Below are 13,629 nucleotides of genomic sequence, written 5' to 3'. Positions count from 1 at the left end.
TAGTGGCTGTATCAATTTACATTCCCACCAACAGTGCAAGAGTGTTCCCTTTCCTCCACACCCTCTCCAGCATTTATTGTTTCTAGATTTTTTGATGATGGCCATTCTGACCGGTGTGAGATGATATCTCATTGTAGTTTTGATTTGCATTTCTCTAATGATTAATGATGTTGAGCATTCTTTCATGTGTCTGTAGGCCATCTGTATATCTTCTTTGGAGAAATGTCTATTTAGGTCTTCTGCCCATTTTTGGATTGGGTTGTTTGTTTTTTTGTTATTGAGCTGCATGAGCTGCTTGTAAATCTTGGAGATTAATCCTTTGTCAGTTGCTTCATTTGCAAATATTTTCTCCCATTCTGAGGGTTGTCTTTTGGTCTTGTTTATGGTTTCCTTTGCTGTGCAAAAGCTTTTAAGTTTCATTAGGTCCCATTTGTTTATTTGTGTTCTTATTTCCATTTCTCTGGGAGCTGGGTCAAAAAGAATCTTGCTGTGATGTATGTCATAGAGTGTTCTGCCTATGTTTTCCTCTAAGAGTTTGATAGTGTCTGGCCTTACACTTAGGTCTTTAATCCATTTTGAGTTTATTTTTGTGCATGGTGTCAGGGAGTGTTCTAATTTCATACTTTTACATGTACCTGTCCAATTTTCCCAGCACCACTTATTGAAGAGGCTGTCTTTTCTCCACTGTATATGCTTGCCTCCTTTATCAAAGATAAGGTGACCATATGTGTGTGGGTTTATCTCTGGGCTTTCTATCCTGTTCCATTGATCTATATTTCTGTTTTTGTGCCAGTACCAAACTGTCTTGATTCCTGTAGCTTTGTAATATAGTCTGAAGTCAGGGAGCCTGATTCCTCCAGCTCCATTTTTCGTTCTCAAGATTGCTTTGGCTATTCGGGGTCTTTTGTGTCTCCATAGAAATTGTGAAATTTTTGGTTCTAGTTCTGTGAAAAATGCCAGTGGTAGTTTGATAGGGATTGCATTGAATCTGTAGATTTCTTTGGGTAGTAGAGTCATTTTCACAATGTTGATTCTTCCAATCCAGGAACATGGTATATCTCTCCATCTATTTGTATCATCTTTAATTTCTTTCATCAGTGTCTTATAATTTTCTGCATACAGGTCTTTTGTCTCCTTAGGTAGGTTTATTCCTAGATATTTTATTCTTTTTGCTGCAATGGTAAACGGGAGTGTTTTCTTAATTTCACTTTCAGATTTTTCGTCATTAGTGTATAGAAATGCAAGAGATTTCTGTGCATTAATTTTGTATCCTGCTACTTTACCAAATTCATTGATTAGCTCTAGGAGTTTTCTGGTAGCATCTTTAGGATTCTCTATGTATAGTATCATGTCATCTGCAAATAGTGACAGCTTTACTTCTTCTTTTCTGATTTGGATTCCTTTTATTTCTTTGTCTTCTCTGATTGCTGTGGCTAACACTTCCAAAACTATGTTGAATAATAGTGGTGAGAGTGGGCAACCTTGTCTTGTTCCTGATCTTAGTGGAAATGGTTTCAGTTTTTCACCATTGAGGACAATGTTGGCTGTGGGTTTGTCATATATGGCCTTTATTATGTTGAGGAAGGTTCCCTCTATGCCTACTTTCTGCAGGGCTTTTATCATAAATGGGTGTTGAATTTTGTCGAAAGCTTTCTCTGCATCTATTGAGATGATCATATGGTTTTTCTCCTTCAGTTTGTTAATATGGTGTATCACATTGATTGATTTGCGTATGTTGAAGAATCCTTGCATTCCTGGGATAAACCCCACTTGATCATGGTGTATGATCCTTTTAATGTGCTGTTGGATTCTGTTTGCTAGTATTTTGTTGAGGATTTTTGCATCTATGTTCATCAGTGATATTGGCCTGTAGTTTTCTTTCTTTGTGACATCTTTGTCTGGTTTTGGTATCAGGGTGATGGTGGCCTCGTAGAATGAGTTGGGGAGTGTTCCTCCCTCTGCAATATTTTGGAAGAGTTTGAGAAGGATAGGTGTTAGCTCTTCTCTAAATGTTTGATAGAATTCGCCTGTGAAGCCATCTGGTCCTGGGCTTTTGTTTGTTGGAAGGTTTTTAATCACAGTTTCAATTTCAGTGCTTGTGATTGGTCTGTTCATATTTTCTATTTCTTCCTGGTTCAGTCTCGGCAGTTTGTGCATTTCTAAGAATCTGTCCATTTCTTCCAGGTTGTCCATTTTATTGGCATAGAGTTGCTTGTAGTAATCTCTCATGATCGTTTGTATCTCTGCAGTGTCAGTGGTTACTTCTCCTTTTTCATTTCTAATTCTATTGATTTGAGTCTTCTCCCTTTTTCTCTTGATGAGTCTGGCTAATGGTTTATCAATTTTGTTTATCTTCTCGAAGAACCAGCTTTTAGTTTCATTGATTTTTGCTATTGTTTCCTTCATTTCTTTTTCATTTATTTCTGACCTAATCTTTATGATTTCTTTCCTTCTGCTGGCTTTGGGGTTTTTTTGTTCTTCTTTCTCTAATTGCTTTAGGTGCAAGGTTAGGTTGTTTATTCGAGATGTTTCCTGTTTCTTGAGGTAGGCTTGTATTGCTATAAACTTCCCTCTTAGCACTGCTTTTGCTGCGTCCCATAGGTTTTGGGTCGTCGTGTCTCCATTGTCATTTGTTTCTAGGTATTTTTTGATTTCCCCTTTGATTTCTTCAGTGATCACTTCGTTATTAAGTAGTGTATTGTGTAGCCTCCATGTGTTTGTATTATTTACAGATCTTTTCCTGTAATTGATATCTAGTCTCATAGCGTTGTGGTCGGAAAAGATACTTGATACGATTTCAATTTTCTTAAATTTACCAAGGCTTGATTTGTGACCCAAGATATGATCTATCCTGGAGAATGTTCCATGAGCACTTGAGAAAAATGTGTATTCTGTTGTTTTTGGGTGGAATGTCCTATAAATATCAATTAAGTCCATCTTGTTTAATGTATCATTTAAAGCTTGTGTTTCCTTATTTATTTTCATTTTGGATGATCTGTCCATTGGTGAAAGTGGGGTGTTAAAGTCCCCTACTATGATTGTGTTGCTGTCGATTTCCCCTTTTATGGCTGTTAGTATTTGCCTTCTGTATTGAGGTGCTCCTATGTTGGGTGCATAAATATTTACAATTGTTATACCTTCCTCTTGGATCGATCCCTTGATCATTATATAGTGTCCTTCTTTGTCTCTTGTAATAGTCTTTATTTTAAAGTCTATTTTGTCTGATATGAGAATTGCTACTCCAGCTTTCTTTTGATTTCCATTTGCATGGAATATCTTTTTCCATCCCCTCACTTTCAGTCTGTATGTGTCTCTAGGTCTGAAGTGGGTCTCTTGTAGACAGCATATATATGGGTCTTGTTTTTGTATCCATTCAGCCAGCCTGTGTCTTTTGGTGGGAGCATTTAATCCATTTACATTCAAGGTAATTATCGATATGTATGTTCCTAGTCCCATTTTCGTAACTGTTTTGGGTTTGTTATTGTAGGTGTTATCCTTCTCTTGTGTTTCTTGCCTAGAGAAGTTCCTTTAGCATTTGTTGTAAAGCTGGTTTGGTGGTGCTGAACTCTCTCAGCTTTTGCTTGTCTGTAAAGGTTTTCATTTCTCCATCACATCTGAATGAGATCCCTGCTGGGTAGAGTAATCTTGGTTGTAGGTTTTTCTCCTTCATCACTTTAAGTATATCCTGCCACTCCCTTCTGGCTTGCAGAGTTTCTGCTGAAAGATCAGATGTTAACCTTATGGGGATTCCCTTGTGTGTTATTTGTTGTTTTTCCCTTGCTGCTTTTAATATGTTTTCCTTATATTTAATTTTTGACAGTTTGATTAATATGTGTCTTGGCGTGTTTCTCCTTGGGTTTATCCTGTATGGGACTCTCTGTGCTTCCAGGACTTGATTAACTATTTCCTTTCCCATATTAGGGAAGTTTTCAACTATAATCTCTTCAAATATTTTCTCAGTCCCTTTCTTTTTCTCTTCTTCTTCTGGGACCCCTATAATTCGAATGTTGGTGCGTTTAATGTTGTCCCAGAGGTCTCTGAGACTTTCCTCAGTTCTTTTCATTCTTTTTTCTTTATCCTGCTCTGCAGTAGTTATTTCCACCATTTTATCTTCCAGGTCACTTATCCGTTCTTCTGCCTCAGTTATTCTGCTATTGATCCCATCTAGAGTATTTTTAATTTCATTTATTGTGTTTTTCATCGTTGCTTGGTTCCTCTTTAGTTCTTCTACGTCCTTGTTAAATGTTTCTTGCATTTTGTCTATACTATTTCCCAGATTTTGGATCATCCTTACTATCATTATTCTGAATTCTTTTTCAGGTAGACTACCTATTTCCTCTTCATTTGTTAAGTCTGGTGTGTTTTGACCCTGCTCCTTCATCTGCTGTGTGTTTTTCTGTCGTCTCATTTTGCTTATCTTACTGTGTTTGGGGTCTCCTTTTCACAGGCTGCAGGTTCGTAGTTCCCGTTGTTTTTGGTATCTGTCCCCAGTGGCTAAGGTTGGTTCAGTGGGTTGTGTAGGCTTCCTGGTGGGGGGGACTAGTGCCTGAGTTCTGGTGGATGAGGCTGGATCTTGTCTTTCTGGTGGGCACGTCCACGTCTGGTGGTGTATTTTGGGGTGTCTGAGGCCTTATTATGATTTTAGGCAGCCTCTCTGCTAATGGATGGGGCTGTGTTCCTGTCTTGCTAGTTGTTTGGCATAGGGTGTTCAGCACTGTAGCTTGCTGGTCATTGAGTGATGCTGGGTCTTGATGTTGAGATGGAGATCTCTGAGAGATTTTTGCCGTTTGGTATTACGTGGAGCTGGGAGGTCTCTTGTGGACCAGTGTCCTGAAGTTGGCTCTCCCACCTCAGAGGTACAGCCCTGATGCCTGGCTGGAGCACCAAGAGCCTTTCGTCCACACGGCTCAGAGTAAAAGGGAGAAAAAATAGAAAGAAAGAAAGAAAGAAAGAAAGAAAGAGGCTATAATATAGTGAAGTAAAAGAAAGCTATTATAAAGCAAAGCTATACAGACAAAATCTCACCCAGAAGCATATACATATACACTCACAAAAAAAGGAAAAGGGGAAAAATTAATATATCCTGCTCCCAAAGTCCACCTCCTGAATTTGGGATGATTCGTTGTCTATTCAGGTATTCAACAGATGCAGGCACATCAAGTTGTTTGTGGAGTTTTAATCCGCTGCTTCTGAGGCTGCTGGGAGAGATTTCCCCTTCTCTTCTCTGTTCGCACAGCTCCTGGGGATCAGCTTTGGATTTGGACCCGCCTCTGCGTGTAGGTCGCCTGAGGGCGTCTGTTCCCCGCCCAGACAGGACGGGGTTAAAGGAGCAGCTGCTTCGGGGGCTCTGGCTCACCCAGGCCGCGGGGAGGGAGGGGTACAGAGGAGGCGGGGCGAGCCTGCGGCGGCAGAGGCCGGCGTGACGTGGCACCAGCCTGAGGCGCGCCGTGCGTTCCCCCCGGCGAAGTTGTCCCTGGATCACGGGACCCTGGCAGTGGTGGGCTGCACAGGCTCCTGGGAGGGGCGGTGTGGAGAGTGACCTGTGCTCGCACACAGGATTTTTGGAGGCGGCAGCAGCAGCCCCAGCGTCTCACGCCCGTCTCTGGGGTCCGCGCTGATAGCCGCGGCTCGCGCCAATCTCTGGAGTTCGTTTAGGCGGCGCTCTGAATTCCCTCTCCTTGCGCGCCGCGAAACAAAGAGGCAAGAAAAAGTCTCTTGCCTCTTCGGCAGCTGCAGACTTTTTCCCGGTCTCCCTCCCAGCCAGCTGTGGTGCGCTAACCCCTTCAGGCTGTGTTCACGCCGCCAACCCCAGTCCTCTCCCTGCGATCCGACCGAAGCCCGAGCCTCAACTCCCAGCCCCGCCCGCCCCGGCGGGTGAGCCGACAAGCCTCTCGGGCTGCTGAGTGCTGGTCGGCACTGATCCTCCGTGCGGGAATCTCTCCGCTTTGCCCTCTGCACCCCTGTGGCTGCGCTCTCCTCCGTGGCTCCGAAGCTTCCCCCCTCTGCCACCCGCAGTCTCTGCCCGCGAAGGGGCTTCCTAGTGCGTGGAAATCTTTCCTCCTTCACAGCTCCCTCCCACTGGTGCAGGTGCCGTCCCTATTCTTTTGTCTCTGTTATTTCTTTTTTCTTTTGCCCTACCCAAGTACGGGGGGAGTTTCTTGCCTTTTGGGAGGTCTGACGTTTTCTGCCAGCATTCAGTGGGTGTTCTGTAGGAGCAGTTCCACGTGTAGATGTATTTCTACTGTATCTGTGGGAAGGAAGGTGATCTCCGCGTCTTACTCTTCCGCCATCTTCTCTTCTCCCCCCTCAGGGATACTTTTAACAACAGAAGTGCCAAACTACAAAGAAGTGGAACCCACAAACATCGTTGAAGAAATTAAAGATGACCTAAATAAATGGAAAAACACCCCAGTTCATGGATTAGAAGATTTTATATCGTTATGACAGCAGTACTCCCTAAATTTTTCTACAGTTTCAATGCAATCCCTACCCAAGATTCAAGTTGTCTTTTTTTTTTTCTTTTTGGCAGAAATTATTGACAAGCTGATCTGAATATTCCTATGACCTAAGAATAGATAAAACAATCTTGAAAAAGAAAAAACAAAGTTGGAGGAGTCACACTAATTAGACAGTGTGGTAGTGGCATAAAGAGTGACATATAGATCAATAAAATAGGGTTTATAGTCTAGAATAAACCCTTACATTTATAATCAATCGCTTTTTTTTTTCATTTTTTAAGTTTATTTTTATTTTTCTGATTTTTTTTTTTCTTATGATCAATTGATTTTTGCCAAGGGTGCCCAGACAATTCAATGGAAGAAAGAATAGTCTTTGCAACAAATGGTACTACGACACTGGCTATCCACAGGCAAAAGAATAAAACTGTACTACCTCAATGCCACATAACAAAAGTTAACTAAAAAATGATCATAGAACTAAAAGTAAGAACTACAATTATAAAACTTTTAGAAGAAAATAAAGAGTAAATATTTTGTAACCTTGGGTTAGACAATAGTTTTAGATATGACATGAAAAGCACAAGTGACAAAAGAAGAAACAGACAAATTGTACTTTGTCAAAATTAAAACTTTTGTACCACAAGTAAAGTCATCAAGAAAGTGAAAAGGATGGCACAGAATGAAAGAACATGTTTGCAAAACATATCCTAATAAGGGACTTGTATTCAGAATAGACAAAGAAACAGAACTCAGTAATAAAATGACAAATAAGCCAATTTTAAAATGGGCAAAGGATTGGAATAGACATTTCTCTAAAGGTAAACAAATGGCCAATAAGCATATGAAAAGATGCTCAACATCTTAGTCATTAGCGAAATGCAAATTAAAATCATTAAAAAGTGAGATACCTCTTCACACCCATTAAGATAGTTATTATCAAAAGACAGACAACAAGTGTTGATGAGGATGTAGACAAACTGAAATATGATCCAGGTGGGAATATAAAATGGTGCAGCCACTTTGGAAAACACTTTGGCAGTTACTCAGAAGCTTAAACAGAGTTACCATATGATCCAGCAATTCTACGCCTAGGTATATACGTAAGAAAATTGAAGGAACATGTCCACACAAAAACCTGTGCATTAATGTTTACAGCAGCATTTTTCATAATGGCCAAAAAAGCAGAAACAATCCACATGTCCAACAACTCATGAATAAACATGTTGTATATGTATTTGAAATACTGTTTGTTACTGTTCATAACAAACAACAAGTACTGATTCCTGCTACAAAATGGATGAACCTTGAAAATATTAAGTAAAAGAAGCCAGACACAAAAGGCCACATATTGCATGATTTGCTTATAGAAAATGTGCCCAATGGGCAAATCCATAGATACAGAAAGTAGATTAATGGTTGAAGGCTAGGAAATGACTGTGAAGGGGCACAGGGTTTCTTTTTGGTATGACAAAAAGTTCTGGAATTAGTGGTGACAGTTGTATAACCTCCTCTGAATATATTAAAAACCACTGAATTGTATACTTTACAAGAATGAATTGTAAGGTATGTAAATTTTATTTTTAAAAAATCAATAGAGATTGACCAACGCTGAGACATACCCTGGGAAAGTAAGAAAACTTAAATTTTAAAAACCCAACAACAATCCAGGATCCAATAGGGAAAAAATATTAGGGTTGCCTCTGGCACAGAAATATTAATTGTATGTGCCCAGAAAGGGGGAGCAAATCTGACTGAGTTTTGAATTAAAGATTATTATTCAAAAGTTTTATACCCAAACAAGTTGTTATTCCTATACAAAGGTTACAGAATGATAATCTCAAATTTATAAGAACTGAAGAGATGCTCACTCCTGAACAACTGTTGAAAAATCTAGCTAAATAATAAAATTATTTAAATTAATAAACTCACAAACAGTTACACTGAAAAGACTGATGATATTGACCCCCTTTAAAAAACACATAAAATGGTGATTTTGCTTATAACATGGAAGAAAAATGCTATACTTCTTAAAAATAAAGCTAATCAATACAGTAGTAATACTACCATAATGAACTGAGACAACATTCACAAAATTAACGAATATTGTTATGTTGGGGGAAGTGTGTGTAGGTGGAGAGTGGGGAGAAGTAGGGCAAGTGCAACCAGTTTCTTAATTTTTTATATAATGGAGTCAATAGATACTATTTCATATCTGAGTGGTACATTGAGACAGTGGCTTAAGCATATTTGTTAATTACATGGCTGCTAAGTTAGCAAAAAAAAACAACTCAAAGAAAATCATATAGCAATAAAAAAAATGGAAAACAATAAGAAATCATTAAAAATGATAAGAAACCCTGAAGAACCAAAACAACTTTGAAAGAGAACAACAAAGTTGGAGGATTCACACTTCCTGATTTCAAAACAGTAATACAATAACACTGTGGTACTGGCATAAAGATAAATAGATCAATGGACTAGAATAGAGAGCCCAGAAATAAACCTTTGTGCCACATGGTCAAATGATCTCTGACCCTTGACAAGGGGCCAAGACCATTCAACAGGAAAAGAGCAGTCTCCTTAACAAATGGTGCTGGGAAAACTGGATATGCACATGCTCTTAAAAAGAATGAAATGGGGAAAAAAAAAAAAGAATGAAGTTGGAGCCTTATCTTACATCGTATACAAAAATTACCTCAAAATGGATTAAAGACCTAAAACCATAACATTCTTGGAAGAACACACAGGGGAAAAGCTTCATGGCATTGGACTTGGTAATGACTTCTTAGATATGACACCAAAAGCACAGGCAGCAAAAGTAAAACTCGACAATTGGGACTACATCAATATTAAAAATTTCTGGGCATCAAAGGACACAATCAACAAAGGTGAGAAGGCAACCCACTGATTGGGAGAAAAATTTATAAATCATATATCTGATAAGAGGTTAATACTCAGAATATGTAAAGAACTACTACAACTCAATGACCAAAAAATAACGCGATTCAAGAATGGGCAAAGTACTTGAATAGACATTTCTCCAAAGATGATATACAAATGGCCAAGAAGTATATAAAAAGATGCTCAATATAATCATGAAAGAAATGCAAGTCAAAAACATATCACTTCATACACACTAGGATGCCACTATAAAAAAAAAAACAGAAAATAACAAGTGTTGACAAAGATGTGGAAAAAGTGGAACCATTGTGTGCTGTTGGTGGGACTGTAAAATGGGCAGCTGCTGTGGAAAACAGTAGGGTGGTTCCTCAAATAATTAAAAATAGAACTACCATATAATCCAGCCATTCCACTTCTGGATATGTAACCCCCAAAATTGAAAGTAGGATCTTGAATGGATATTTGTACACTCATGTTCATAGCAGCATTATTCACAATGGTCTAAAGGTGGAAGCAACACAAGTATCTATTAACGGATGGATGAATGAATGAACAAACAAAATGTGGTATATACATACAACGCAGTATCATTCAGTCTTAAAAAAAAGACAATCCTGTCAGATAGTACAACACTGATGATCCTTGAGGACATTATGCTAAGTGAAGTAAACTTGTTACTTAAGGACAAATACTGTATTCCAATTACGTGAGGTACCTAGAGTAGTCAAATTCTTAGAATGGTGGTTGCCAGGGGCTTGAGCATAAGGTGGAATGGGGAGTTGCTATTTGAGTCAATGTAGAAATTCAGTTTTGCAAGATGAAAAGAGTTCTAGAGATGGGTGACGGTGATGTCTGCACAACAATATGAATGTATTTAATACCATTAAACTACACCATGCACAAAAACAAATTCAAAATGGATTAAAGACTTAAATGTAAGAACTGAAACCACAACCAAAAAAAGAGACAAAACTTCTTGAAGAAAACACAGGCACTAAGCTCTTTGACACTGATCTTAATAATTTTTTTTTGCATATGTCTCCTCAGGCAAGGGAAACAAAACCAAAAATAAACAAATGGGACTACATCAAACTAAAGAGCTTTTCCACAGTGAAGGGAACTATCATCTACTGAATGGGAGAAGATATCTGCAAGCAATCTATCTGATAAGGGGTTAATACCCAGAATATACAAAGAACTCATACAACTCAACATCAAAAACCCAAACAACCTGATTTTTAAAAATGGGCAAAGGATCTGAATAGACATTTTTGCAAAGAAGACATACAGATGGCCAAGAGGCACATGAAAAGATGCTCAACATCATTAATCATCAGGGAAATGAAAATCAAAACCACAATGAAATATCACCTCCCACTTGTCAGAATGGCTATTAGCAAAATACAACAAGTACTGGCAAGGATGAAGAGAAAAGGGAACACTCGTGCACTGTTGGTGGGAATGTAAATTGGTGCAGCCACTATGGAAAACAGTTTGGAGGCTCCTCACAAAATTAAAAACAGAACTATCACATGATCCAACAATTAACATATGGGTATTTTTCTGAAGAAAACAAAAACACTCATTCGAAAAGGTATATACACCCCTATGGTCACTGCAGCATTATTTACAATAGCCAAGATATGGAAGCAACCTAAATGCCCATGGATAAAGAAAATGTGGTGTATATATTTATGAAATGGAATATTGCTCAGCCATAAAAAGAATGAAATCTTGCCATTTGCAACAACATGGATGGACCTAGAGGGTATTATGCTAAGTGAAATCTAAAAACCAAAACAAACAAACATAACAAAACAGAAACAGAGTTATAGATAGAAAACAAACAGGTGGTTGTCAGAGGGGAGGTGGTGAAGGGAGGAAAGAAATAAGTGAGGGAGATTAAGAAGTCCAAACTTCCATTTGTAAAACAAATGAGTCTCGGGTATTAAGTGTACAGTGTGGGGAATACAGTCAATAACTATGTAATATCTTTGCATAGTGGCATATCGTAACTAGACTTACCGTGGTGTTTGAAATGTATAGAAATATCAAATCACTATTTTGTGCACAGGAACTAACAGAATGTTGTAGATTAATTATACTTCAGAAACAAGATAACAAACTCATAGAAAGAGATCAGATTTGTGGTTAACAGAGGCAACGGGTGGGGGGAGGGAGTGGGAATTGGTTGAGGGCAGTCAAACTTCCAGTTATAAGGTAAACAACTCTTAAGGATGTAATGTACAACATGATAAATAAAACTAACACTGCTGTATATTATAGATGAAAGTGGTTAAGAGAGTAAATCCTAAGAGTTCTCATCACAAGGAAAATATTTTTTTCTATGTCTTTAATTTGGTATCTGTATGAGATGATAGATGTTCACTAAACTTACTGTGATAATCATTTCATGATGTATGTAAGTCAAATCATTATGCTGTACTCAAACAAACAGTGCTGTATGTCAATTAAATCGATAAAACTGGAAGAAAAATAAATAAACTAGAATTACAAAGAAAAAATGGTTAAGATGATAAATTTTGTTATGCATATATTACCACAATTAAAAATAATAAAGAAAAAGAAAGAAAACACGAGAATCAAATACTTAGGAATGAATTTAGACAAGAAGGTATAACACTTGTACATTGGCAACTACAAGACCTTACTGGAAGAAATTAAAGACCTAAATAAATTGAAAAACATCCTGTGTTCATCGGCTGGAAGACAATGTTGTTAAGATGGCAATAAACCCCAAAGCAAGCTACATATTAAATGCAATTAACATAAGATTCCCAACAACCTTTTCAGCAGAAATGAAAAAAAGCTGATCCTAAAATTCATATGGAGACACAAGGGCCCTGATTGGCCAAAACAGTCTTTAAAAAGAACAAAGTTGGAAGACTCATACTTCTCAATTTTAAAACTTACAACAAAGCTCCAGTAACCAGATCAGTGCAGTAATGGCATACAGATCGGCATATAGATCAATGGAACAGAACTGAGAGCCTAGAAATAAACCCTCACATCTATGGTCAACTGATTTTTGACAAGGGTGCCAAGACCATTCAATGGAGAAAGAACAGTCTCAACAGCTGATTTTGGGACAATTCCATGTGGAAAGAATGTTTGACCCCTACCTCATACCATATAAATAAATTAACTCAATATACATCCAAGATGCAAATGAAAGAACTAAAAGTATAAAATTCTTGAAAGAAAATATACGGACAAATCTTCATGACTTTGGATTTGGCAATGGTTTCTTAAATATGACACCAAAAGCACAGGCAACAAAAGAAAAAATAGGTACACTGGGGCTTCACTGAAAGTAAACTGCTGTGCTTCACAAAACAGTAGTAAGTGAGTGAAAACACAACCCAGAGAGTGGAAGCAAATATTTGCAAATTACACATCTGATAAGATTCCACAATCCAGAATATATGAAGAACTCTTACAACTCAAAAACAAAAAGGCCAAACAACTTAATTAAAAAGTGGGCAGGGACTTCCCTGGTGGCTCAGTGGTTAAGAATCCACCTGACAACGCAGGGTTCATGCCCTGGTCCAGGAAGATCCCACATGCCACGGAGCAACTAAGCCCAGGCGCCACACTACTGAGCCTGCACTCTAGAGCCCACGAGCCACAAGTACTGAGCCAGCAAGCCACAACTACTGAAGCCCACGCACCTAGGGCCCGTGCTTTGCAACGAGAGACGCCACCGCAATGAGAAGCCCACACGCCACAACGAAGAGTAGCCCCCGCTCGCCACAACTAGAGAAAGCCTATGCACAGCAACGAAGACCAAATGCAGCCAAAAATTAATTAATTAATTAATTAATTAAATTTTTAAAATGGCCAACAAGCACATAAAAAGATACTTAACATCATTAGTCATTATGCAAAGGGAAAGGCAAAACAAACCACAATCAAAATGACAATGAGTGTGAGATACCACTTTGTACCTACTGGGATGGCAAAAAAAAAAAAAAAAAAGTAAACAAAGAGTGTTGGTGAATGTGGAGAAATTGGAACCCTTAGAAATTGCTGCTGGGAATGTAAAATGGTGTGGCCACTGTGAAAAACAGTTTGATGGTTCCTAAATAAGCTTAAAATAAAACTACCAAATGACCCAGCATTTTCAACTCTTACATGTATACCCAAAAGAACTGTATGTAGCTGTTCAAATAAAAACTTGTACACAAATGTGCATATCAGGTCTATTCACAATAGCCAAAAGGTAGAAACAACCTAAATGTTCATGAAT

The 13,629-nt window shown here is 38.4% G+C and overlaps 1 protein-coding gene, 1 long non-coding RNA gene and 1 pseudogene across 8 annotated transcripts in view; 2 read left to right on the top strand and 1 right to left on the bottom strand.

Annotated features, from left to right (window-relative positions):
• The window catches only part of LOC309621411 (uncharacterized protein), a 402,030-nt gene that overhangs the window by 22,506 nt on the left and 365,895 nt on the right, over positions 1-13,629 (top strand). The gene's annotated exons all lie outside the window — the stretch shown is intronic.
• The window catches only part of LOC309621413 (mitochondrial import inner membrane translocase subunit Tim8 A pseudogene), a 65,910-nt pseudogene that overhangs the window by 31,320 nt on the left and 20,961 nt on the right, over positions 1-13,629 (top strand). The gene's annotated exons all lie outside the window — the stretch shown is intronic.
• The window catches only part of LOC309621418, a 157,858-nt gene continuing 157,043 nt past the window's right edge, over positions 12,815-13,629 (bottom strand). The window contains exon 3 of the long non-coding RNA XR_014239999.1: positions 12,815-13,437. This is a non-coding gene — a long non-coding RNA (uncharacterized lncRNA). The remainder of the gene's footprint in view (positions 13,438-13,629) is intronic.

The sequence above is a fragment of the Balaenoptera borealis genome, assembly GCF_965194805.1.
Source record: "Balaenoptera borealis genome assembly, contig: HAP1_SCAFFOLD_419, whole genome shotgun sequence".
Taxonomy (NCBI): Eukaryota; Metazoa; Chordata; class Mammalia; order Artiodactyla; family Balaenopteridae; genus Balaenoptera; species Balaenoptera borealis.
This window is presented reverse-complemented; position numbering and strand designations above follow the sequence as displayed.